Genomic DNA, 6,281 nt, shown 5'->3' with positions numbered 1-6,281 from the left:
AATTAAGGATCCATTATACAAAATTATTAAGATATGGATCGAATCCAGACCCAGCTTATTGTCCCAGTCTTTCTTTCTCAATATTCGGCCAAGCATATACTATGGCCTATTTTTTATTTTTAAAGCCCAAACAACTTTTGAGCCCAAAATATTATAAATGGACTTTTCTTATTTTTACGAAATGTCCAGTTTCCTTTTTTTTTCAATGCTTCTATAAGCAATCTCTTTCTGTAGGCACATGTAGTTTTATTTTCTTCACTTTCTCATTATAAAATTAATTATTTATTTGATTTGATTTTTCTATCCTGTGAATGATTTATTTATTTATTTTTAATTCTAGTAGTGTTTGAAACGCAAGAGATAACATGAAGCTAATTGTATATATTTTTGTGATCCTCAAGTTTGAATTGTTGACATGTAAACCTTTATTAGAAAATTATGTTCGTGTTAAGGGATACAATAAAAACCGTTATTGACTTATTGGTTATAATAGTTGTTGGGTTGGAAATTAATAATTTGTTTTTATTTATTTGGTGGGGTGACGCAATAGGCCTCTATACAAATCATTTTTGCTCTGTGATATCTAATTCGCTAATAACTTTGATGTCTCTTTGTTTGAAACTAAAGTTTCTTAAAATAATTTGTCAATCATGTTACTTTGCAGTTTAGTTAAAAGTGAGTTTAGAATCTAAATTAGAGCTCGCTAGCAAGGTCATGCTTATAAATTACAACACCCCATTTGACTTTTTTTTTTTAGGATAAAATATATTTTTTGTCCTTAAAGTTTGTAATTTTTTTCAAAAGTATTTCTAACTTTTAATTTTATTCAATTTTGTCATTGACGTTTTCGATTTGTTTTAAAACCATCTCTAAACGTTTTCAACTTTGTCCCCAACATTTCAAATGAAATTAACATTCAGGATAATTTTGATACAAACCAAAAACGTTAGAGACAATTAAATGTAATTAAACATTAGAAATATTTTTAAAGAAAATTACAAACATCGGTGACAAAAAACAAACTTTACCAATTTATTTATTATATAGATAAAGTATTGGCTTTCATTATTAATTGCTAATAAATTGAAGTTTAGTGATTTTAAAAGACTTAGAATTGAGGAGGGGAATAGCTTGATTTTGAAGTTACTCAATGTTCACGTTGCTTTATGGAGTGGCTACTTATTATCACATGAGGAAAGATGAACATAAATGGGAAGTGAATTGTGTGGAATCAAATTAGAAAGCTGGTTGGTTGGTTGGTTGGTATAGAGGAGTTAATATTGTGCCCCAAATGATCCAAAACCCTAATGTCACATCCACATCCCAATCCAAGCAAGCAGTGATTGTAATGATATCAAATTGATTGATTGTGCTAGTTGGTACAAGAGCTAACACATTTTTAAATTTGTCAAACTCAACTCTAGCGGTTGTTAAATCTAAATATAATAATAATAATAACATAACCTTTATTACATACATGATATACATTAACTTATCTTGTTTCTTAAGCTAAAGTGGTGGGAATTGAGATATGAAACAACACTTGAACATGTGAACGTATGGGTGGAAGTGTAGAAACTGAGAGAAAAGAATTAAATCCAATAATTATTATTGTAGCTTGAGCCGTTTTAAAAATGTCAACAATGTCACAATTGGAGACAAGTTGGTGTTATGTCTAGGAAAGTTTAGTTTTAATTGTTAGGAGATAAAGAGGTCCCTCAACACCATGTGATGCCAATATCATGTGTTCATAAAAATATTTGGCCAATTCTAATTTGGAGCTTTGTCCAGATTCAGAGATGTTTGGAATTTACTCAAAGGATTTTTGGGGTCAGCAACAAAGTTTAATTAAAGTATTATGTAAGGTCCCGAAACTGAAATTTGCCAAATTTCGGAGGACCAAACTTGACCAATAATCATAGTATCAAATTCCAAATGATATATATCACTATATTTGTTCTGTTATCCTAACGGATACTAATCTCAAATACTTGTTAAGCTCTTTATTTTCTTTTATACGGTATCTCTCAATTCAATAGCTCAAGAACTAATTCATCGTGGCATTGAATTCTATTTAAGAATTTGTCACTCACCACTAAATTATTACATAGAATAATTAAGAATAATAATCTTAACTTTTTTTAGTTAGGATTAACAAGCCTAATAGTTGGCATTCTCACTATCATATTTTTAATCAAATGCAAATATCTTAAACAAATAAAAAATAAGTAACTCAACTTAGGCTTGGTTTGCTAAAACTTTTTGAAGATGTGTTTGTGCTTTTTAAAAACTTAAGCTCTTCATTTTGTGTTTGGTAAATCAAAAAGATCATGTGCTTGTGCTTGCAGCTTTTAAAAGATCGGGGTACTTTTAAAAGCACCTAGGATAGAGCTTTTCAAAGTTGGCTTGTGCTTTTCAAAATTTAAAAGTCTAATATAACCTCATATGTTAACTAATTTTCAAATTTAATGTTTGCATTTATGTCTATTATAGTATTTTTAAATTTTAAAAGCTATTTTACCAAACACAATTGATGTTACTTATGTTTATTAAAAGTTGTTTTTGATTTGATTTATCAAACATAAATGCTACAACTTTTAAAAAGCCATCTTTTAAAAATTAACTTTTATAAACTACTTTTAAAAAGTAAAAACTTTACCAAACTAAGAAAATAAGAAAATAAACGTCCATCTTGACTATAATATATAATATCTCAAAAGGACTACTTTTCCAAGTTTAAGAATTGGCGTCAAATGGACCACATAATTTCAATTTCATGAGCCCTACCGATATCTCATCCTTAGAGAAATTATTAAAATTATTAAAATTCCATCATATATAAAATCAGTTTAATCTTCCCATGAACTATAGTCTACAGGGTTAAAAGAGGAAAATTAATGTTGGTGTTTGTACTTTTGGTGAGGCCAGCAGTTTACGAAATTCGAAAATCCTAACTTGAGTATTGTTGAGATTAAGTTAGGGTAATTTAGGATAATCTGTAAAAATATTTTGATATTTAAGTCAATAATATTTTTTAATAATAATAGTTGATATGGCAGTTACAAATACAAATTATAATTCGGTATTATGCGTTATAGTTCAGATTAAGGAGCTATAATTTGATTAAACAATACTCATGATCCCAACGTCCGACCAAACGGCACAATAATTAGATACGTTACAAATCTTTCTCAAATCGAGTTAATTGCTCGAAATGTAATCGACAAAGACCTCACTATATATAAAAACAAGGTAAAGTATTTCTTCAGACAGAATTAGAACACAATACTGACTTAATCATTGAAGTGTCTTTGCAGATACATTCTTTCTCTCTTTATCGCTCGCAATTAAAGGAAGAGTTAGAACTAGCAAAATCTATAATTCGATATTAAAAGCGACAGCTCGACAATCATCCATTACTGAGAGCTGACTTGTTCCCCAGAACGTATAAACAAAAACAATAATAAACAATGTGTTATTTATTAATTTTTTTTAACTTTTAACATGTATTTTAGATGACACGACAGTTTCATAATTTAACAACTTTATTCGTATTAATAAAATATGTATTAATTTTTATTAAATTAGTAACATAATATTTTCATTTAGTCGTATTCTCAATATATTATTCTTGTTCAAAATACTTGGCAAGATGATTATTATTATGTTGGGCAGGTAAAGGAAAATGGAAGACGTGTGATCAAAATTAAATAGATAGATAGATAAGACGAACTTTTGGTTAGTAAAATTTGTAGCCGAGGATGCAATAACAATTATAGCTCATAATAATTAATGAAAAAATAAATAAATAAGGAAGAAGTGTTATATTTATATATGGATTCTGTTGAGTGAAAGGGATAGATAGTTGACTGTAGAAATTAAAGTATACGTATAAGATTGGAGATGGATGGGCCTATATAGAGAGGATCATACTCACACCAATCACAATCCCTAAACCCAACCAATACACTACCAAACAACATGGCCACCCATGCTTATCTTCCACATACTATCATAATTCATAATATAATATCCATATCCTATCATATAACATATATTATATACTCTAGCCCTGTTTTTTATTTCACTTTTAAATTTTAGATAAATTCTTAAGATATGATACAAAAATAATTTAAAAATATTTATAGGAGTAGTGTAAAAATTTTTATTACAAAGTCCCTAGAATAATAAAAAAGAACATAAATCTCTATGTGGTTGTAGAACATACAAATCCTCATAGACCCATTTTAAATTATATATATTTTTTATCTTTTTGTTCTATACTTATCTGAATGAGGCCATTATTTTAATAACAGACATCTCACCAAACTAAATGAACTTTTCCTACCAGCTACATATTTGCTATCTTGCGCATAGTGCTCATAATGCTGCTTTTTGTGTCCCATTGTCATTGTCATTGTCATGGTTTGGTACACTCAGTTCCCTCTGTGGCCCAACTCTATTTAATTGCTCCCATTGCTACTGCTACCAAGCAAGACCTAACAAATAATGCCCTACATTATTAAACCCATTTAAATAAAAAAAAAAAAATATCATGTTATATGTTAAAAGATAAGTATATATTAAAAATGAATTAAATAACGTATATTTATAATTGCTATGAAGCTAATAAGGAAAATGAAAGCATATTAAAGCACTTTTAAGTTATGGGTGGGAAGAGGTAGTCTTGAGTCTTGACTTTTTTCAAGTTTTGCTAATTAAATAAATGGTTATAGATAGCAAAAACAAAAAATCTGATGATGTCAAATAAATGATATTAATGGAACAAATAAACATGTAACTTGTAAATTGAATTCAAACAAGAAAGTATCACAGTCTTGCATTTATAAGAATTGGGAAGCAGGGAAGGGTTGGGATGTTCCTTTCAATCTCTGACAAGTGGCATGGCTTTGAAACTATGAAGTTGTTATTTCATTGCATCACAAATTCGGGCAGTGTTTATTGTTGAAGAATAAGAACAAGGAAAGGGAAAAAAGATGAGAGATATAATCCAATTATAGTATTTAATGAGGGTGGTGCATCCAATTTGCCCCCAACTGACCCCAGATATGCTACAAAAATTTGGTACCAACCAAAAGTGCAGAATGAAAAAACATATATAGCCAGAAATAATACAAATGTAAATATACTTGGTCTCAGTATTTTCTGATACTCAATTATGACTCTCTCATTTATATTAATGTTTCTAAAGAATAAAAAGATAGTTTTGCTAATAATATACGTCAAAGTAACATCGGTTAAATGAAAATTTAAATAAAAAAATTATAGATATAGCAGACTCAATTTTTTTTTTAATATTGTGCAAATATGTGTGATATTCTTTATTATTTTTATGCATGTGAGTTTTATACTACTATATGTAAGAATTTTTACTTTTTAAAAAATACAAAATGTCTGTGTCATTTTGTGTAGCAAAAAAAAAAATCATTAAGAACAAAACGATGTCGCTTAAAAATTTTGAAATATAAAAACGGTATTGTCATCATTTTGTTGTTTTATTTTTTTTTTAATTATAAAAATAGTAGTCAAATAACATATGAAGGGAGTGACAAAATTTTAAAATTATGTACTAACAATTAATAATAATTGAAACTTCTAACATTTTATGTAAAATAAATACTAATTATTAATAATAATCAAAGCTAACATATTTATTTTAATAAATGTTTACATAAAACCTACATTACTAAAAAATATGTTCCTAATAACAACTATTACATAAATAAATCTGTTTTTGAATAAAGTATTTAAAACAAAACAAAAATTAATAAAAATATGTAATAACAATTAATTAATAATATATACTAACAACAATTAACTAACATTAATACTAATACTATTACTTCAGCTATACAACAAAAAACAATGTTTTTTAACTAGTCCTAATCAAGTAATTAACAACAACTTTATTTAGTATTAATCAACAGCAAATTAATATTAATAAATTATAAACCTTTTTTTAACTACTTTAAACTTAAAAAGGTTAAATAATCACAATAACTAACTACTAATATAATAATAAACAATAAAATATTTACTTTAGTGATTGAGTTAGTGATTTAGCCTCCCTTGACATTTTATTCAGCCAGTTAGGGTGTAGGAGAGGACCCAAGAAGACGAAAAAATGAGAGTAGATGAAAATGATTTCAGGTTAATTATGGGTGGGAGAGAGAGTAACGGCAATGTCATTTTCCGTTTAAACGGCGTTGACAATTTGTAGTTGACTGTTACTATCTTCCACAACGGCGTATTATTACAGA

Source organism: Arachis duranensis, chromosome 3, assembly GCF_000817695.3.
Source record: "Arachis duranensis cultivar V14167 chromosome 3, aradu.V14167.gnm2.J7QH, whole genome shotgun sequence".
Classification (NCBI taxonomy): domain Eukaryota; kingdom Viridiplantae; phylum Streptophyta; class Magnoliopsida; order Fabales; family Fabaceae; genus Arachis; species Arachis duranensis.
This window is presented reverse-complemented; position numbering follows the sequence as displayed.